This window comes from Meriones unguiculatus, chromosome 14 (assembly GCF_030254825.1).
Source record: "Meriones unguiculatus strain TT.TT164.6M chromosome 14, Bangor_MerUng_6.1, whole genome shotgun sequence".
In the NCBI taxonomy this organism is placed as follows: Eukaryota; Metazoa; Chordata; class Mammalia; order Rodentia; family Muridae; genus Meriones; species Meriones unguiculatus.
In genome coordinates this window covers 49,580,933-49,603,044 of record NC_083361.1, presented here as the reverse complement: position 1 = coordinate 49,603,044, position 22,112 = coordinate 49,580,933, and the positions used below count along the sequence as shown (strand labels likewise).

The window sequence follows — 22,112 nt, the reverse complement described above, 5'->3', positions numbered from 1 at the left end:
CCGCTCTCACAGAGATGCAAAGCATCTCTTCTAACAAAATTTGCGTGTTACCCAAGATCTATGAAAACAACTATTCCTTTAAAAAACAAAGAAAGATATTTCTAAAGAACATGTTGCTAGCTGGTAGACCAACAGTCCTGATAATGGAGCAGACGTGCTAACTCTCCAATGAAACAAGAAAGAACCACACACTGAATCTTCTTAATATCCTCATGATGAACACAATTAATTCAGAATTGACACACACATATATAGGTATATCTTACTACTAACATACTTTTAGGAAGCAGGAGCATGGGACTCTTGGTAACACTTGCTGGATACACAATTTCTAAAGCCATGGTTGAAGCTTGAATATCCAATCAAGGACATCATGTAATCTCAGATGTGTAGTACAACATACTTGATAAAAGGCAACCCATGAGTATTTGACCACGGGCTAGTCAGTTAGTGCGTAGAAAACATCTTCTTTTCATCAGATTTAACCTGAAGCATGGTAGATGATTCCATGCTCTTCCAAGTGGAAGACTTGAGTTACATGAATTGAGACATGGTAACATACATGTAGACAAAAAGGCACCTTTGGATTCCCCTCTCTTCCAAGATGAGGTTGCATGGCAGGGAAGAAATCTAAAGTCAATTATGGAACACTCTGTTGGATAAACAAGGAGAGAATTCCATGCACAGAGGACAAATTTCAATGACACCCTGAAATCTCAAAGATACCATAGGGCTTACTGACTTTCACCTCTGTGCAACTTGTTCGTTTCGAAATTGAGAAACGTGGAATTAAGAATGACGAAATTGCAATGCTATAGGCAGCGCCTCTTCTTTGCTTTGTCCAACTTCCTCGCTGCCCACTCTGAGGTGTCCACACTGTGTCTGCTGGCACTGGTAAAGCTGCTTTCACAGACAGGTTTAAAGGAAACCATCAGAAGAAGAGAAATCCTTGTCACAGTGGCTAAAATCTGAGGGGATTTGAAGGGAGGAAATGAATTCAATAGTTGGTTCTGGGAAAGACTGAACGGCTGGCAGACTTGAAGGTCGGGACACTTTAGAAAGTCAAGGTTGCCTAGACGCATTTCCTTTTCTGATAACCTTCATACTTATTATGTTGCAGGGTAAAACTTGGAGAGGTGCTTCCCTTCTGGCAGGACAGTTAAGCAGTGACGCTGCTTCCCATGGTGTCTTTTGTTTGTAGGCAGGATGCAGTCTCGGCTGACTAAATATTTACCTACTGTGTACCACTATAGATGACATTTTTTGACGTCCCTCTCATGGATAAACAACTTAGGCTTCATCTTGCCTCTTGCTGATGGAACACTTGCTATGGCCCTGGAATTGTAGGGGACTTAGCTAGGTAGTCCCAACCCAAGCAAGTGACATGGATACTACCTAATACCATTAGTATGTTGATGTGCATTTGGAAAACCATTAATTGGGTGAAGTTATTGGACTATGTGACTTTCTTTTGTAGCTACCCTTGAAGCTTCCAATTCTAAATAATATATCCAGAAGTACTAAGAAAAGCCTTCTCCCAGCTCCTTCCCTTATGGACATTCAAGCTCAAAGAATTAAACTCTTCTTTCTGCCCTGACAGGTGTGGAACCCAAAGGAAGATGATAGGGTGTTAGGAGTCTAGACCCCTAGAGCACAGAACAATAACCCTCACAAATTTCATCTATCCTTGATCCTCTGGCGTGGATACTAAGAGAGCAACCCATGTGTTTTCACTTCCTTGTAAGTAGCATGGAAACTTGCAATCTTGCCCTCTAAAATTCAGGTGAATTGCCATAAAGTTTTCGCAGCCCCAAACAGAGCTGACAATGAACCATAATTATTCTTTTTATAAATGATTATGGATTATGTTGAGCCAGAAATCTAGTTGTCCATTGTCGGAAAAATCAAAACAAAACAAAACAAAACGAAGAATATTTTTGGTATTAAATGCAATGCCTTCCTTCATCTTGGAAACTGGGTGGATTTGAGTTCATTTGAAGAAACATGACATGAGAGGTGATAAGAAGAGAAGGTTCAGGAATCAGGAACACAGAACCCAACTCCTGTCCCTGTCAATGTCCTGTGGGATACCTGGAAATGTATATGGACCAAAATGTAGCTTGGCTTGTGTGTTCCAATTTGTTGTCCAAGGAAATATGGAACGAGCTGGTGGTCATGTGACATACATCACAAAATCCTCCAGAGCATTGACAATTGCAGGACAACTGGAAGGCTCAATACTGGGCACTGTAAGATGGAGAGGAACATACATGGAAGAAAGGAACAGGAGGAGGAATCCTAAAGTAGGGTTAAGAGGAAGATCATAGAATCAAAACCGCAAATTAGGATGTTGAAAAAATCTTATCTAGATAGGAACAAAGTCATTTTGCTTACTTGAATGTTTTCTCTATTCTTACCAAAATCTCTGTTGTAAAGATTAAGTACATAATTTCAGGGAACATTCACAGCTACCCGATTTGGGGCCAGTGACACCCACGAAATGCAATATTTTGACCTCTATTTTTCTCATATGGTGTCAGAGGGGAAAGGCTCTTCAATCCTGTCACTGTGTTTCCCCACCACCTTTGACAGAATGAGCTACATGCCTCCTGCACAGTTTTGAACTTCCTTGTCGAGGCCTAGGAGTCTAGCTCTCTGGGGTTTCACTTGGTAGGTGAAAACTCATGTGTTGAGCGAAGGCCTTTCTGGATCTGTGATGACAACAGGTATCTGAGGACGTTGACTGACTTGAGCAGATGTAATCTGAGGTCCAGATATGAGGACCTTGTGAGACCCATGAGGATTTCAGAGCCTGCCTGGCACTCTTCCCTCTTCAGAGAGGATGAGAACTGTGCAGTTTGGCATCAGGTTCTGAGATTTTTCGAAAAAGGCCTCATAACAGTACCCATACTTGGTTTGATACATTCTTCATTGCTTTCTATTTTCAAAGAGATTGAAATGATTCCAAGTGATAGGGAGACAGCCTTTACTATAGGAGTAGGCACATATATCAGGTAGAGATGACTGTAGGTGCAAATGATATACTCAAAAAATATCTAAGAACTGATGAATTCGAACGTGGTGCTCATTCCTAGTCTCGGTCGATGTACCCTTGCACATATGTGGTAAAGTGTCAGGAGCGGATTTTATGGCTCATGCCAGTAGTCCCAAGAATATTGGAGGACAATGACTGCCCTCGCCCTTTACCCAAAGTTGTGTAAAGGCTGACGTATAACAAATAATTCCAGGATCATTCAATTTATATAGAGGGAAAATTGAAATGGTCTTTCCTGTTGGAGGCTGGGTAAATTCTAGATAATAATGGCTAGGTGATAAGCCAGGGTACCTGTTTGAGACATTCCCTAGTTTTATTGGTGTTCTTCAATTATGTCTTAGCTGCCAAAATCTTCCAGAGCATGTTGTGTTTACCTATCTCTCTCTCTCGCATGTTAACCATCTCAGTTGATCCATCATGGAAATGACAATTGGGCTTTGCTTTCTGTTATTTCTTGTTGTTGTTTCTGTTTTCCACCTGCGTACATTCTTCCTCTTATTGCAGCTCTCACACAGATGCACATCATCTCTTCTAACAAAATTTACGTGTTACCCAAGATCTATGAAAACAACTATTCCTTTAAAAAACAAGGAAAAATATTTCTAAAGAACATGTTGCTAGCTGGAAGACCCACAGTCCTGATAATGAAGCAGACATGCTAACTCTCCAATGAAACAAGAACGAACCACACACTGAATCTTCTTAATGTCCTCATGATGAACATAATTAATTCAGAACTGACACACACACACACACAGATATATATATATATATCTTACTACTAACAGACTTTTAGGAAGCAGGAGGATAGAACTCTTGGTAACTCTTGCTGGATACACAATTTCTACAACCATGGTTGAAACTTGAATATCCAATCAAGGACATCATGTAATCTCAGATGTGTAGTACAACATACTCTATTAAAAAGCAACCCATGAGTATTTGACCACAGGCTAGTCAGTTAGTGCGTACAAAACATCTTCTTTTCATCAGATTTAACCTGAAGCATGGTAGATGATTCCAACGCTCTTCCAAGTGGAAGACTTGAGTTCCATGAATCGAGACAAGGTAACATACATGTAGACAAAAAGGCACCTTTGGATTCCCCTCTCTTCCAAGATGAGGTTGCATGGCATGGAAGAAATTTAAAGTCAATTATGGAATACTCTGTTGGATAAACAAGGAAAGAATTCCATGCACAGAGGATAAATTTCAATGACACCCTGAAATCTCAAAGATACCATAGGGCTTACTGACTTTCACCTCTGTGCAACTTGTTCGTTTTGACTTTGAGAAACGAGGAGGAGTTAAGAATGACCATACTGCAATGCTATAGGCAGTGCCTCTTCTTTGCTTTGTTGAACTTCCTTGCTGCCCACTGAGAGGCGTCCACACTGTGTCTGCTGTCACTGGCAAAGATGCTCTCACAGACAGCTTTTGAGGAAGCCATCAGAAGAAGAGAAATTTTTGCCACAGTGGCTAAAATCTGAGGGGATTGGAAGGGAGGAAATGAATTCAATAGTTGGTTCTGGGAAATACTGAATGGCTGGCAGACTTGAAGGTCGGGACACTTTAGAAAGTCAAGGTTGCCTAGACGCATTTCCTTTTCTGATAACCTTCATACTTATTATGTTGCAGGCTAAAACTTGGAGAGGTGCTTCCCTTCTGGCAGGACAGGTAAGCAGTGACGCTGCTTCCCATGGTGTCTTTTGTTTGTAGGCAGGATGCAGTCTCGGCTGACTAAATATTTACCTACTGTGTACCTCTAGAGATGAGAATCATTTGACGTCCCTCTTATGGCTAAACAACCTAGGCTTCATCTTGCCTCTTGCTGGTGGAACACTTGTTATGGCCCTGGCATTGTAGGGGACTTAGCTAGGTAGTCCCAACCCAACCAAGTGACAAGGATACTACCTAATACCATTAGTATGTTGATGTGCATTTGGAAAACCATTAGTTGGGTGAAGTTATTGGACTATGTGACTTTCTTTTGTAGCTACCCTTGAAGCTTCCAATTCTAAATAATATATCCAGAAGTACTAAGAAAAGCCTTCTCCCAGCTCCTTCCCTTAAGGACATTCAAGCTCAAAGAATTAAACTCTTCTTTCTGCCCTGACAGGTGTGGAACCCAAAGGAAGATGATAGGGTGTTAGGAGTCTAGACCCCTAGAGCACAGAACAATAACCCTCACAAATTTCATCTATCCTTGATCCTCTGGCGTGGATACTAAGAGAGCAACCCATGCGTTTTCACGTCCTTGTAAGTAGCATGGAAACTTGCAATCTTGCCCTCTAAAATTCAGGTGAATTGCCATAAAGTTTTCGCAGCCCCAAACACAGCTGACAATGAACCATAATTATTCTTTTTATAAATGATTATGGATTATGTTGAGCCAGAAATCTAGTTGTCCATTGTCGGAAAAATCAAAACAAAACAAAACAAAACGAAGAATATTTTTGGTATTAAATGCAATGCCTTCCTTCATCTTGGAAACTGGGTGGATTTGAGTTCATTTGAAGAAACATGACATGAGAGGTGATAAGAAGAGAAGGTTCAGGAATCAGGAACACAGAACCCAACTCCTGTCCCTGTCAATGTCCTGTGGGATACCTGGAAATGTATATGGACCAAAATGTAGCTTGGCTTGTGTGTTCCAATTTGTTGTCCAAGGAAATATGGAACGAGCTGGTGGTCATGTGACATACATCACAAAATCCTCCAGAGCATTGACAATTGCAGGACAACTGGAAGGCTCAATACTGGGCACTGTAAGATGGAGAGGAACATACATGGAAGAAAGGAACAGGAGGAGGAATCCTAAAGTAGGGTTAAGAGGAAGAGCATAGAATCAAAACCGCAAATTAGGATGTTGACAAAATCTTATCTAGATAGGAACAAAGTCATTTTGCTTACTTGAATGTTTTCTGTATTCTTACCAAAATCTCTGTTGTAAAGATTAAGTACATAAGTTCAGGGAACATTCACAGCTACCCGATTTGGGGCCAGTGACACCCACCAAATGCAATATTTTGACCTCTATTTTTCTCATAAGGTGTCTGAGGGGAAAGGCTCTTCAATCCTGTCACTGTGTTTCCCCACCACCTTTGACAGAATGAGCTACATGCCTCCTGCACAGTTTTGAACTTCCTTGTCAAGGACCAGGAGTCTAGCTCTCTGGGGTTTCACTTGGTAGGTGAAAACACATGTGTTGAGCGAAGGCCTTTCTGGATCTATGATGACAACAGGTATCTGAGGACGTTGACTGACTTGAGCAGATATAATCTGAGGTCCAGATATGAGGACCTTGTGAGACCCATGAGGATTTCAGAGCCTGCCTGGCACTCTTCCCTCTTCAGAGAGGATGAGAACTGTGCAGTTTGGCATCAGATTCTGAGATTTTTCGAAAAAGGCCTCATAACAGTACCCATACTTGGTTTGATACATTCTTCATTGCTTTCTATTTTGAAAGAGATTGAAATGATTCTAAGTGATAGGGAGACAGCCTTTACTATAGGAGTAGGCACATATATCAGGTAGAGATGACTGTAGATGCAAATGATATACTCAAAAAATATCTAAGAACTGATGAATTCGAACGTGGTGCTCATTCCTAGTCTCGGTCGAAGTACCCTTGCACATATGTGGTAAAGTGTCAGGAGCGGATTTTATGGCTCATGCCAGTAGTCCCAAGAATATTGGAGGACAATGACTGCCCTCGCCCTTTACCCAAAGTTGTGTAAAGGCTGACGTATAACAAATAATTCCAGGATCATTCAATTTATATAGAGGGAAAATTGAAATGGTCTTTCCTGTTGGAGGCTGGGTAAATTCTAGATAATAATGGCTATTGGATAAGCCAGGGCACCTGTTTGAGACATTCCCTAGTTTTATTGGTGTTCTTCAATTATGTCTTAGCTGCCAAAATCTTCGAAAGCATGTTGTGTTTACCTATCTCTCTCTCTCGCATGGAAACAATCTCAGTTGATCCATCATGGAAATGACAATTGGGCTTTGCTTTCTGTTATTTCTTGTTGTTGCTTCTGTTTTCCACCTGCATACATTCTTCCTCTTATTGCAGCTCTCACACAGATGCACATCATCTCTTCTAACAAAATTTGCGTGTTACCCAAGATCTATGAAAACAACTATTCCTTTAAAAAACAAGGAAAGATATTTCTAAAGAACATGTTGCTAGCTGGTAGACCCACAGTCCTGATAATGGTCAGACACGCTAACTCTCCAATGAAACAAGAACGAACTACACACTGAATCTTTTTAATATCCTCATGATGAACATAATTAATTCAGAACTGACACACACACACACAGATATATATATATATATATATATCTTACTACTAACAGACTTTTAGGAAGCAGGAGGATAGGACTCTTGGTAACTCTTGCTGGATACACAATTTTTACAACCATGGTTGAAACTTGAATATCCAATCAAGGACATCATGTAATCTCAGATGTGTAGTACAACATATTCTATTAAAAAGCAACCCATGAGTATTTGACCACAGGCTAGTCAGTTAGTGCATACAAAACATCTTCTTTTCATCAGATTTAACCTGAAGCATGGTAGATGATTCCAACGCTCTTCCAAGTGGAAAACTTGAGTTCCATGAATCGAGACATGGTAACATACATGTAGACAAAAAGGCACCTTTGGATTCCCCTCTCTTCCAAGATGAGGTTGCATGGCATGGAAGAAATCTAAAGTCAATTATGGAACACTCTGTTGGATAAACAAGGAAAGAATTCCATGCACAGAGGATAAATTTCAATGACACCCTTAAATCTCAAAGATACCATAGGGCTTACTGACTTTCACCTCTGTGCAACTTGTTCGTTTTGACTTTGAGAAACGAGGAGGAGTTAAGAATGACCATACTGCAATGCTATAGGCAGTGCCTCTTCTTTGCTTTGTTGAACTTCCTTGCTGCCCACTGAGAGGCGTCCACACTGTGTCTGCTGGCACTGGCAAAGATGCTCTCACAGACAGCTTTTGAGGAAGCTATCAGAAGAAGAGAAATTTTTGGCCCAGTGGCTAAAATCTGAGGGGATTGGAAGGGAGGAAATGAATTCAATAGTTGGTTCTGGGAAATACTGAACGGCTGGCAGACTTGAAGGTCGGGACACTTTAGAAAGTCAAGGTTGCCTAGACGCATTTCCTTTTCTGATAACCTTCATACTTATTATGTTGCAGGCTAAAACTTGGAGAGGTGCTTCCCTTCTGGCAGGACAGGTAAGCAGTGACGCTGCTTCCCATGGTGTCTTTTGTTTGTAGGCAGGATGCAGTCTCGGCTGACTAAATATTTACCTACTGTGTACCTCTAGAGATGAGAATCATTTGACGTCCCTCTTATGGCTAAACAACCTAGGCTTCATCTTGCCTCTTGCTGGTGGAACACTTGTTATGGCCCTGGCATTGTAGGGGACTTAGCTAGGTAGTCCCAACCCAACCAAGTGACAAGGATACTACCTAATACCATTAGTATGTTGATGTGCATTTGGAAAACCATTAGTTGGGTGAAGTTATTGGACTATGTGACTTTCTTTTGTAGCTACCCTTGAAGCTTCCAATTCTAAATAATATATCCAGAAGTACTAAGAAAAGCCTTCTCCCAGCTCCTTCCCTTATGGACATTCAAGCTCAAAGAATTAAACTCTTCTTTCTGCCCTGACAGGTGTGGAACCCAAAGGAAGATGATAGGGTGTTAGGAGTCTAGACCCCTAGAGCACAGAACAATGACCCTCACAAATTTCATCTATCCTTGATCCTCTGGCGTGGATACTAAGAGAGCAACCCATGCGTTTTCACGTCCTTGTAAGTAGCATGTAAACTTGCAATCTTGCCCTCTAAAATTCAGGTGAATTGCCATAAAGTTTTCGCAGCCCCAAACAGAGCTGACAATGAACCATAATTATTCTTTTTATAAATGATTATGGATTATGTTGAGCCAGAAATCTAGTTGTCCATTGTCGGAAAAATCAAAACAAAACAAAACAAAACGAAGAATATTTTTGGTATTAAATGCAATGCCTTCCTTCATCTTGGAAACTGGGTGGATTTGAGTTCATTTGAAGAAACATGACATGAGAGGTGATAAGAAGAGAAGGTTCAGGAATCAGGAACACAGAACCCAACTCCTGTCCCTGTCAATGTCCTGTGGGATACCTGGAAATGTATATGGACCAAAATGTAGCTTGGCTTGTGTGTTCCAATTTGTTGTCCAAGGAAATATGGAACGAGCTGGTGGTCATGTGACATACATCACAAAATCCTCCAGAGCATTGACAATTGCAGGACAACTGGAAGGCTCAATACTGGGCACTGTAAGTTGGAGAGGAACATACATGGAAGAAAGGAACAGGAGGAGGAATCCTAAAGTAGGGTTAAGAGGAAGAGCATAGAATCAAACCGCAAATTAGGACGTTGAAAAAATCTTATCTAGATAGGAACAAAGTCATTTTGCTTACTTGAATGTTTTCTCTATTCTTACCAAAATCTCTGTTGTAAAGATTAAGTACATAATTTCAGGGAACATTCACAGCTACCCGATTTGGGGCCAGTGACACCCACCAAATGCAATGTTTTGACCTCTATTTTTCTCATATGGTGTCAGAGGGCAAAGGCTCTTCAATCCTGTCACTGTGTTTCCCCACCACCTTTGACAGAATGAGCTACATGCCTCTTGCACAGTTTTGAACTTCCTTGTCAAGGCCCAGGAGTCTAGCTCTCTGGGGTTTCACTTGGTAGGTGAAAACTCATGTGTTGAGCGAAGGCCTTTCTGGATCTGTGATGACAACAGGTATCTGAGGACATTGACTGACTTGAGCAGATGTAATCTGAGGTCCAGATATGAGGACCTTGTGAGACCCATGAGGATTTCAGAGCCTGCCTGGCACTCTTCCCTCTTCAGAGAGGATGAGAACTGTGCAGTTTGGCATCAGATTCTGAGATTTTTTGAAAAAGGCCTCATAACAGTACCCATACTTGGTTTGATACTTTCTTCATTGCTTTCTATTTTCAAAGAGATTGAAATGATTCCAAGTGATAGGGAGACAGCCTTTACTATAGGAGTAGGCACATATATCAGGTAGAGATGACTGTAGGTGCAAATGATATACTCAAAAAATATCTAAGAACAGATGAATTCGAACGTGGTGCTCATTCCTAGTCTCAGTCGATGTACCCTTGCACATATGTGGTAAAGTGTCAGGAGCGGATTTGATGGCTCATGCCAGTAGTCCCAAGAATATTGGAGGACAATGACTGCCCTCGCCCGTTACCCAAAGTTGTGTAAAGGCTGACGTATAACAAATAATTCCAGGATCATTCAATTTATATAGAGGGAAAATTGAAATGGTCTTTCCTGTTGGAAGCTGGGTAAATTCTAGATAATAATGGCTAGGTGATAAGCCAGGGCACCTGTTTGAGACATTCCCTAGTTTTATTGGTGTTTTTCAATTATGTCTTAGCTGCCAAAATCTTCCAGAGCATGTTGTGTTTACCTATCTCTCTCTCTCGCATGGAAACCATCTCAGTTGATCCATCATGGAAATGACAATTGGGCTTTGCTTTCTGTTATTTCTTGTTGTTGCTTCTGTTTTCCACCTGCATACATTCTTCCTCTTATTGCAGCTCTCACACAGATGCACATCATCTCTTCTAACAAAATTTGCGTGTTACCCAAGATCTATGAAAACAACTATTCCTTTAAAAAACAAGGAAAGATATTTCTAAAGAACATGTTGGTAGCTGGTAGACCCACAGTCCGGATAATGGAGCAGACACGCTAACTCTCCAATGAAACAAGAACGAACTACACACTGAATCTTCTTAATATCCTCATGATGAACATAATTAATTCAGAACTGACACACACACAAACACAGATATATATATATATATATATCTTACTACTAACAGACTTTTAGGAAGCAGGAGGATAGGACTCTTGGTAACTCTTGCTGGATACACAATTTTTACAACCATGGTTGAAACTTGAATATCCAATCAAGGACATCATGTAATCTCAGATGTGTAGTACAACATATTCTATTAAAAAGCAACCCATGAGTATTTGACCACAGGCTAGTCAGTTAGTGCATACAAAACATCTTCTTTTCATCAGATTTAACCTGAAGCATGGTAGATGATTCCAACGCTCTTCCAAGTGGAAAACTTGAGTTCCATGAATCGAGACATGGTAACATACATGTAGACAAAAAGGCACCTTTGGATTCCCCTCTCTTCCAAGATGAGGTTGCATGGCATGGAAGAAATCTAAAGTCAATTATGGAACACTCTGTTGGATAAACAAGGAAAGAATTCCATGCACAGAGGATAAATTTCAATGACACCCTTAAATCTCAAAGATACCATAGGGCTTACTGACTTTCACCTCTGTGCAACTTGTTCGTTTTGACTTTGAGAAACGAGGAGGAGTTAAGAATGACCATACTGCAATGCTATAGGCAGTGCCTCTTCTTTGCTTTGTTGAACTTCCTTGCTGCCCACTGAGAGGCGTCCACACTGTGTCTGCTGGCACTGGCAAAGATGCTCTCACAGACAGCTTTTGAGGAAGCTATCAGAAGAAGAGAAATTTTTGGCCCAGTGGCTAAAATCTGAGGGGATTGGAAGGGAGGAAATGAATTCAATAGTTGGTTCTGGGAAATACTGAACGGCTGGCAGACTTGAAGGTCGGGACACTTTAGAAAGTCAAGGTTGCCTAGACGCATTTCCTTTTCTGATAACCTTCATACTTATTATGTTGCAGGCTAAAACTTGGAGAGGTGCTTCCCTTCTGGCAGGACAGGTAAGCAGTGACGCTGCTTCCCATGGTGTCTTTTGTTTGTAGGCAGGCTGCAGTCTCGGCTGACTAAATATTTACCTACTGTGTACCTCTAGAGATGAGAATCATTTGACGTCCCTCTTATGGCTAAACAACCTAGGCTTCATCTTGCCTCTTGCTGGTGGAACACTTGTTATGGCCCTGGCATTGTAGGGGACTTAGCTAGGTAGTCCCAACCCAAGCAAGTGACAAGGATACTACCTAATACCATTAGTATGTTGATGTGCATTTGGAAAACCATTAGTTGGGTGAAGTTATTGGACTATGTGACTTTCTTTTGTAGCTACCCTTGAAGCTTCCAATTCTAAATAATATATCCAGAAGTACTAAGAAAAGCCTTCTCCCAGCTCCTTCCCTTATGGACATTCAAGCTCAAAGAATTAAACTCTTCTTTCTGCCCTGACAGGTGTGGAACCCAAAGGAAGATGATAGGGTGTTAGGAGTCTAGACCCCTAGAGCACAGAACAATGACCCTCACAAATTTCATCTATCCTTGATCCTCTGGCGTGGATACTAAGAGAGCAACCCATGCGTTTTCACGTCCTTGTAAGTAGCATGTAAACTTGCAATCTTGCCCTCTAAAATTCAGGTGAATTGCCATAAAGTTTTCGCAGCCCCAAACAGAGCTGACAATGAACCATAATTATTCTTTTTATAAATGATTATGGATTATGTTGAGCCAGAAATCTAGTTGTCCATTGTCGGAAAAATCAAAACAAAACAAAACAAAACGAAGAATATTTTTGGTATTAAATGCAATGCCTTCCTTCATCTTGGAAACTGGGTGGATTTGAGTTCATTTGAAGAAACATGACATGAGAGGTGATAAGAAGAGAAGGTTCAGGAATCAGGAACACAGAACCCAACTCCTGTCCCTGTCAATGTCCTGTGGGATACCTGGAAATGTATATGGACCAAAATGTAGCTTGGCTTGTGTGTTCCAATTTGTTGTCCAAGGAAATATGGAACGAGCTGGTGGTCATGTGACATACATCACAAAATCCTCCAGAGCATTGACAATTGCAGGACAACTGGAAGGCTCAATACTGGGCACTGTAAGTTGGAGAGGAACATACATGGAAGAAAGGAACAGGAGGAGGAATCCTAAAGTAGGGTTAAGAGGAAGAGCATAGAATCAAACCGCAAATTAGGACGTTGAAAAAATCTTATCTAGATAGGAACAAAGTCATTTTGCTTACTTGAATGTTTTCTCTATTCTTACCAAAATCTCTGTTGTAAAGATTAAGTACATAATTTCAGGGAACATTCACAGCTACCCGATTTGGGGCCAGTGACACCCACCAAATGCAATGTTTTGACCTCTATTTTTCTCATATGGTGTCAGAGGGCAAAGGCTCTTCAATCCTGTCACTGTGTTTCCCCACCACCTTTGACAGAATGAGCTACATGCCTCTTGCACAGTTTTGAACTTCCTTGTCAAGGCCCAGGAGTCTAGCTCTCTGGGGTTTCACTTGGTAGGTGAAAACTCATGTGTTGAGCGAAGGCCTTTCTGGATCTGTGATGACAACAGGTATCTGAGGACATTGACTGACTTGAGCAGATGTAATCTGAGGTCCAGATATGAGGACCTTGTGAGACCCATGAGGATTTCAGAGCCTGCCTGGCACTCTTCCCTCTTCAGAGAGGATGAGAACTGTGCAGTTTGGCATCAGATTCTGAGATTTTTTGAAAAAGGCCTCATAACAGTACCCATACTTGGTTTGATACTTTCTTCATTGCTTTCTATTTTCAAAGAGATTGAAATGATTCCAAGTGATAGGGAGACAGCCTTTACTATAGGAGTAGGCACATATATCAGGTAGAGATGACTGTAGGTGCAAATGATATACTCAAAAAATATCTAAGAACAGATGAATTCGAACGTGGTGCTCATTCCTAGTCTCAGTCGATGTACCCTTGCACATATGTGGTAAAGTGTCAGGAGCGGATTTGATGGCTCATGCCAGTAGTCCCAAGAATATTGGAGGACAATGACTGCCCTCGCCCGTTACCCAAAGTTGTGTAAAGGCTGACGTATAACAAATAATTCCAGGATCATTCAATTTATATAGAGGGAAAATTGAAATGGTCTTTCCTGTTGGAAGCTGGGTAAATTCTAGATAATAATGGCTAGGTGATAAGCCAGAGCACCTGTTTGAGACATTCCCTAGTTTTATTGGTGTTTTTCAATTATGTCTTAGCTGCCAAAATCTTCCAGAGCATGTTGTGTTTACCTATCTCTCTCTCTCGCATGGAAACCATCTCAGTTGATCCATCATGGAAATGACAATTGGGCTTTGCTTTCTGTTATTTCTTGTTGTTGCTTCTGTTTTCCACCTGCATACATTCTTCCTCTTATTGCAGCTCTCACACAGATGCACATCATCTCTTCTAACAAAATTTGCGTGTTACCCAAGATCTATGAAAACAACTATTCCTTTAAAAAACAAGGCAAGATATTTCTAAAGAACATGTTGCTAGCTGGTAGACCCACAGTCCTGATAATGGTGAGACACGCTAAGTCTCCAATGAAACAAGAACGAACCACACACTGAATCTTTTTAATATCCTCATGATGAACATAATTAATTCAGAACTGACACACACACACAGACAGATATATATATATATATATATATATATATATATATATATCTTACTACTAACAGACTTTTAGGAAGCAGGAGGATAGGACTCTTGGTAACTCTTGCTTGATACACAATTTCTACAACCATGGTTGAAACTTGAATATCCAATCAAGGACATCATGTAATCTCAGATGTGTAGTACAACATACTCTATTAAAAAGCAACCCATGAGTATTTGCCCACAGGCTAGTCAGTTAGTGCGTACAAAACATCTTCTTTTCATCAGATTTAACCTGAAGCATGGTAGATGATTCCAACGCTCTTCCAAGTGGAAGAGTTGAGTTCCATGAATCGAGACATGGTAACATACATGTAGACAAAAAGGCACCTTTGGATTCCCCTCTCTTCCAAGATGAGGTTGCATGGCATGGAAGAAATCTAAAGTCAATTATGGAATACTCTGTTGGATAAACAAGGAAAGAATTCCATGCACAGAGCATAAAATTCAATGACACCCTGAAATCTCAAAGATACCATAGGGCTTACTGACTTTCACCTCTGTGCAACTAGTTCATTTTGACTTTGAGAAACGAGGAGGAGTTAAGAATGACCATACTGCAATGCTATAGGCAATGCCTCTTCTTTGCTTTGTTGAACTTCCTTGCTGCCCACTGAGAGGCGTCCACACTGTGTCTGCTGGCACTGGCAAAGATGCTCTCACAGACAGCTTTTGAGGAAGCCATCAGAAGAAGAGAAATTTTTGCCCCAGTGGCTAAAATCTGAGGGGATTGGAAGGGAGGAAATGAATTCAATAGTTGGTTCTGGGAAATACTGAACAGGTGGCAGACTTGAAGGTCGGGACACTTTAGAAAGTCAAGGTTGCCTAGACGCATTTCCTTTTCTGATAACCTTCATACTTATTATGTTGCAGGCTAAAACTTGGAGAGGTGCTTCCCTTCTGGCAGGACAGGTAAGCAGTGACGCTGCTTCCCATGGTGTCTTTTGTTTGTAGGCAGGCTGCAGTCTCGGCTGACTAAATATTTACCTACTGTGTACCTCTAGAGATGAGAATCATTTGACGTCCCTCTTATGGCTAAACAACCTAGGCTTCATCTTGCCTCTTGCTGGTGGAACGCTTGTTATGGCCCTGGCATTGTAGGGGACTTAGCTAGGTAGTCCCAACCCAAGCAAGTGACAAGGATACTACCTAATACCATTAGTATGTTGATGTGCATTTGGAAAACCATTAGTTGGGTGAAGTTATTGGACTATGTGACTTTCTTTTGTAGCTACCCTTGAAGCTTCCAATTCTAAATAATATATCCAGAAGTACTAAGAAAAGCCTTCTCCCAGCTCCTTCCCTTAAGGACATTCAAGCTCAAAGAATTAAACTCTTCTTTCTGCCCTGACAGGTGTGGAACCCAAAGGAAGATGATAGGGTGTTAGGAGTCTAGACCCCTAGAGCACAGAACAATAACCCTCACAAATTTCATCTATCCTTGATCCTCTGGCGTGGATACTAAGAGAGCAACCCATGCGTTTTCACGTCCTTGTAAGTAGCATGGAAACTTGCAATCTTGCCCTCTAAAATTCAGGTGAATTGCCATAAAGTTTTCGCAGCCCCAAACAGAGCTGACAATGAACCATAATTATTCTTTTTATAAATGATTATGGATTATGTTGAGCCAGAAATCTAGTTGTCCATTGTCGGAAAAATCAAAACAAAACAAAACAAAACGAAGAATATTTTTGGTATTAAATGCAATGCCTTCCTTCATCTTGGAAACTGGGTGGATTTGAGTTCATTTGAAGAAACATGACATGAGAGGTGATAAGAAGAGAAGGTTCAGGAATCAGGAACACAGAACCCAACTCCTGTCCCTGTCAATGTCCTGTGGGATACCTGGAAATGTATATGGACCAAAATGTAGCTTGGCTTGTGTGTTCCAATTTGTTGTCCAAGGAAATATGGAACGAGCTGGTGGTCATGTGACATACATCACAAAATCCTCCAGAGCATTGACAATTGCAGGACAACTGGAAGGCTCAATACTGGGCACTGTAAGATGGAGAGGAACATACATGGAAGAAAGGAACAGGAGGAGGAATCCTAAAGTAGGGTTAAGAGGAAGAGCATAGAATCAAACAGCAAATTAGGACGTTGAAAAAATCTTATCTAGATAGGAACAAAGTCATTTTGCTTACTTGAATGTTTTCTCTATTCTTACCAAAATCTCTGTTGTAAAGATTAAGTACATAATTTCAGGGAACATTCACAGCTACCCGATTTGGGGCCAGTGACACCCACCAAATGCAATGTTTTGACCTCTATTTTTCTCATATGGTGTCAGAGGGCAAAGGCTCTTCAATCCTGTCACTGTGTTTCCCCACCACCTTTGACAGAATGAGCTACATGCCTCTTGCACAGTTTTGAACTTTCTTGTCAAGGCCCAGGAGTCTAGCTCTCTGGGGTTTCACTTGGTAGGTGAAAACTCATGTGTTGAACGAAGTCCTTTCTGGATCTGTGATGACAACAGGTATCTGAGGACGTTGACTGACTTGAGCAGATGTAATCTGAGGTCCAGATATGAGGACCTTGTGAGACCCATGAGGATTTCAGAGCCTGCCTGGCACTCTTCCCTCTTCAGAGAGGATGAGAACTGTGCAGTTTGGCATCAGATTCTGAGATTTTTCAAAAAAGGCCTCATAACAGTACCCATACTTGGTTTGATACATTCTTCATTGCTTTCTATTTTCAAAGAGATTGAAATGATTCCAAGTGATAGGGAGACAGCCTTTACTATAGGAGTAGGCACATATATCAGGTAGAGATGACTGTAGGTGCAAATGATATACTCAAAAAATATCTAAGAACTGATGAATTCGAACGTGGTGCTCATTAATAGTCTCGGTCGATGTACCCTTGCACATATGTGGTAAAGTGTCAGGAGCGGATTTTATGGCTCATGCCAGTAGTCCCAAGAATATTGGAGGACAATGACTGCCCTCGCCCTTTACCCAAAGTTGTGTAAAGGCTGACGTATAACAAATAATTCCAGGATCATTCAATTTATATAGAGGGAAAATTGAAATGGTCTTTCCTGTTGGAGGCTGGGTAAATTCTAGATAATAATGGCTAGGTGATAAGCCAGGGCACCTGTTTGAGACATTCCCTAGTTTTATTGGTGTTCTTCAATTATGTCTTAGCTGCCAAAATCTTCCAGAGCATGTTGTGTTTACCTATCTCTCTCTCTCGCATGGAAACCATCTCAGTTGATCCATCATGGAAATGACAATTGGGCTTTGCTTTCTGTTATTTCTTGTTGTTGTTTCTGTTTTCCACCTGCGTACATTCTTCCTCTTATTGCAGCTCTCACACAGATGCACATCATCTCTTCTAACAAAATTTGCGTGTTACCCAAGATCTATGAAAACAACTATTCCTTTAAAAAACAAGGAAAGATATTTCTAAAGAACATGTTGGTAGCTGGTAGACCCACAGTCCTGATAATGGAGCAGACACGCTAACTCTCCAATGAAACAAGAACGAACCACACACTGAATCTTCTTAATATCCTCATGATGAACATAATTAATTCAGAACTGACACACACACAAACACAGATATATATATATATCTTACTACTAACAGACTTTTAGGAAGCAGGAGGATAGGACTCTTGGTAACTCTTGCTGGATACACAATTTCTACAACCATGGTTGAAACTTGAATATCCAATCAAGGACATCATGTAATCTCAGATGTGTAGTACAACATACTCTATTAAAAAGCAACCCATGAGTATTTGACCACAGGCTAGTCAGTTAGTGCGTACAAAACATCTTCTTTTCATCAGATTTAACCTGAAGCATGGTAGATGATTCCAACGCTCTTCCAAGTGGAAGAGTTGAGTTCCATGAATCGAGACATGGTAACATACATGTAGACAAAAAGGCACCTTTGGATTCCCCTCTCTTCCAAGATGAGGTTGCATGGCATGGAAGAAATCTAAAGTCAATTATGGAATACTCTGTTGGATAAACAAGGAAAGAATTCCATGCACGGAGGATAAAATTCAATGACACCCTGAAATCTCAAAGATACCATAGGGCTTACTGACTTTCACCTCTGTGCAACTTGTTCATTTTGACTTTGAGAAACGAGGAGGAGTTAAGAATGACCATACTGCAATGCTATAGGCAGTGCCTCTTCTTTGTTTTGTTGAACTTCCTTGCTGCCCACAGAGAGGCGTCCACACTGTGTCTGCTGGCACTGACAAAGATGCTCTCACAGACAGCTTTTGAGGAAGCCATCAGAAGAAGAGAAATTTTTGCCCCAGTGGCTAAAATCTGAGGGGATTGGAAGGGAGGAAATGAATTCAATAGTTGGTTCTGGGAAATACTGAACAGGTGGCAGACTTGAAGGTCGGGACACTTTAGAAAGTCAAGGTTGCCTAGACGCATTTCCTTTTCTGATAACCTTCATACTTATTATGTTGCAGGCTAAAACTTGGAGAGGTGCTTCCCTTCTGGCAGGACAGGTAAGCAGTGACGCTGCTTCCCATGGTGTCTTTTGTTTGTAGGCAGGCTGCAGTCTCGGCTGACTAAATATTTACCTACTGTGTACCTCTAGAGATGAGAATCATTTGACGTCCCTCTTATGGCTAAACAACCTAGGCTTCATCTTGCCTCTTGCTGGTGGAACACTTGTTATGGCCCTGGCATTGTAGGGACTTAGCTAGGTAGTCCCAACCCAAGCAAGTGACAAGGATACTACCTAATACCATTAGTATGTTGATGTGCATTTGGAAAACCATTAGTTGGGTGAAGTTATTGCACTATGTGACTTTCTTTTGTAGCTACCCTTGAAGCTTCCAATTCTAAATAATATATCCAGAAGTACTAAGAAAAGCCTTCTCCCAGCTCCTTCCCTTATGGACATTCAAGCTCAAAGAATTAAACTCTTCTTTCTGCCCTGACAGGTGTGGAACCCAAAGGAAGATGATAGGGTGTTAGGAGTCTAGACCCCTAGAGCACAGAACAATAACCCTCACAAATTTCATCTATCCTTGATCCTCTGGCGTGGATACTAAGAGAGCAACCCATGCGTTTTCACGTCCTTGTAAGTAGCATGGAAACTTGCAATCTTGCCCTCTAAAATTCAGGTGAATTGCCATAAAGTTTTCGCAGCCCCAAACAGAGCTGACAATGAACCATAATTATTCTTTTTACAAATGATTATGGATTATGTTGAGCCAGAAATCTAGTTGTCCGTTGTCGGAAAAATCAAAACAAAACAAAACGAAGAATATTTTTGGTATTAAATGCAATGCCTTCCTTCATCTTGGAAACTGGGTGGATTTGAGTTCATTTGAAGAAACATGACATGAGAGGTGATAAGAAGAGAAGGTTCAGGAATCAGGAACACAGATCCCAACTCCTGTCCCTGTCAATGTCCTGTGGGATACCTGGAAATGTATATGGACCAAAATATAGCTTGGCTTGTGTGTTCCAATTTGTTGTCCAAGGAAATATGGAACGAGCTGGTGGTCATGTGACATACATCACAAAATCCTCCAGAGCTTTCACAATTGCAGGACAACTGGAAGGCTCAATACTGGGCACTGTAAGATGGAGAGGAACATATATGGAAGAAAGGAACAGGAGGAGGAATCCTAAAGTAGGGTTAAGAGGAAGAGCATAGAATCAAAACCGCAAATTAAGATGTTGACAAAATCTTATCTAGATAGGAACAAAGTCATTTTGCTTACTTGAATGTTTTCTCTATTCTTACCAAAATCTCTGTTGTAAAGATTAAGTACATAATTTCAGGGAACATTCACAGCTACCCGATTTGGGGCCAGTGACACCCACCAAATGCAATGTTTTGACCTCTATTTTTTTCATATGGTGTCAAAGGGGAAAGGCTCTTTAATCCTGTCCTCTGTGTTCCCCCACCACCTTTGACAGAATGAGCTACATGCCTCCTGCACAGTTTTGAACTTCCTTGTCAAGGCCCAGGAGTCTAGCTCTCTGGGGTTTCACTTGGTAGGTGAAAACTCATGTGTTGAGCGAAGGCCTTTCTGGATCTATGATGACAACAGGTATCTGAGGACGTTGACTGACTTGAGCAGATGTGATCTGAGGTCCAGATATGAGGTCCTTGTGAGACCCATGAGGATTTCAGAGCCTGCCTGGCACTCTTCCCTCTTCAGAGAGGATGAGAACTGTGCAGTTTGGCATCAGATTCTGAGATTTTTCAAAAAAGGCCTCATAACAGTACCCATACTTGGTTTGATACATTCTTCATTGCTTTCTATTTTCAAAGAGATTGAAATGATTCCAAGTGATAGGGAGACAGCCTTTACTATAGGAGTAGGCACATATATCAGGTAGAGATGACTGTAGGTGCAAATGATATACTCAAAAAATATCTAAGAACTGATGAATTCGAACGTGGTGCTCATTCCTAGTCTCGGTCGATGTACCCTTGGACATATGTGGTAAAGTTGCAGGAGCGTATTTTATGGCTCATGCCAGTAGTCCCAAGAATATTGGAGGACAATGACTGCCCTCGCCCTTTACCCAAAGTTGTGTAAAGGCTGACGTATAACAAATAATTCCAGGATCATTCAATTTATATAGAGGGAAAATTGAAATGGTCTTTCCTGTTGGAGGCTGGGTAAATTCTAGATAATAGTGGCTAAGGGATAAGCCAGGGCACCTGTTTGAGACATTCCCTAGTTTTATTGGTGTTCTTCAATTATGTCTTAGCTGCCAAAATCTTCCAGAGCATGTTGTCTTTACCTATCTCTCTCTCTCGCATGTTAACCATCTCAGTTGATCCATCATGGAAATGACAATTGGGCTTTGCTTTCTTTTATTTCTTGTTGTTGTTTCTGTTTTCCACCTGCATACATTCTTCCTCTTATTGCAGCTCTCACACAGATGCACATCAACTCTTCTAACAAAATTTGCGTGTTACCCAAGATCTATGAAAACAACTATTCCTTTAAAAAACAAGGAAAGATATTTCTAAAGAACATGTTGCTAGCTGGTAGACCCACAGTCCTGATAATGGAGCAGACACGCTAACTCTCCAATGAAACAAGAACGAACCACACACTGAATCTTCTTAATATCCTCATGATGAACATAATTAATTCAGAACTGACACTCACACACACACAAATATATATATATATATCTTACTACTAACAGACTTTTAGGAAGCAGGAGGATAGGACTCTTGGTAACTCTTGCTGGATACACAATTTCTACAACCATGGTTGAAACTTGAATATCCAATCAAGGACATCATGTAATCTCAGATGTGTAGTACAACATACTCTATTAAAAAGCAACCCATGAGTATTTGACCACAGGCTAGTCAGTTAGTGCGTACAAAACATCTTCTTTTCATCAGATTTAACCTGAAGCATGGTAGATGATTCCAACGCTCTTCCAAGTGGAAGACTTGAGTTCCATGAATCGAGACATGGTAACATACATGTAGACAAAAAGGCACCTTTGGATTCCCCTCTCTTCCAAGATGAGGTTGCATGGCATGGAAGAAATCTAAAGTCAATTATGGAATACTCT

General features: G+C 40.9%; 6 non-coding genes across 6 annotated transcripts; all 6 read left to right on the top strand.

The window, feature by feature from the left end:
- The first annotated feature begins 2,707 nt into the window (after positions 1-2,707).
- Positions 2,708-2,772, top strand: LOC132647776 (small nucleolar RNA SNORD109A). The gene has a single exon (XR_009586120.1). It is a non-coding gene; the product is annotated as a small nucleolar RNA SNORD109A (small nucleolar RNA).
- A 3,509-nt stretch (positions 2,773-6,281) lies between these two features.
- On the top strand, positions 6,282-6,346 carry LOC132647727 (small nucleolar RNA SNORD109A). Its single transcript, XR_009586070.1, has one exon. It is a non-coding gene; the product is annotated as a small nucleolar RNA SNORD109A (small nucleolar RNA).
- Positions 6,347-9,857: 3,511 nt separating this feature from the next.
- LOC132647371 (small nucleolar RNA SNORD109A) lies at positions 9,858-9,922 on the top strand. Its single transcript, XR_009585739.1, has one exon. It is a non-coding gene; the product is annotated as a small nucleolar RNA SNORD109A (small nucleolar RNA).
- A 3,512-nt stretch (positions 9,923-13,434) lies between these two features.
- LOC132647370 (small nucleolar RNA SNORD109A) lies at positions 13,435-13,499 on the top strand. Its single transcript, XR_009585738.1, has one exon. It is a non-coding gene; the product is annotated as a small nucleolar RNA SNORD109A (small nucleolar RNA).
- A 3,529-nt stretch (positions 13,500-17,028) lies between these two features.
- Positions 17,029-17,093, top strand: LOC132647775 (small nucleolar RNA SNORD109A). Its single transcript, XR_009586118.1, has one exon. It is a non-coding gene; the product is annotated as a small nucleolar RNA SNORD109A (small nucleolar RNA).
- A 3,502-nt stretch (positions 17,094-20,595) lies between these two features.
- Positions 20,596-20,660, top strand: LOC132647726 (small nucleolar RNA SNORD109A). Its single transcript, XR_009586069.1, has one exon. It is a non-coding gene; the product is annotated as a small nucleolar RNA SNORD109A (small nucleolar RNA).
- The last annotated feature ends 1,452 nt before the right edge of the window (positions 20,661-22,112 follow it).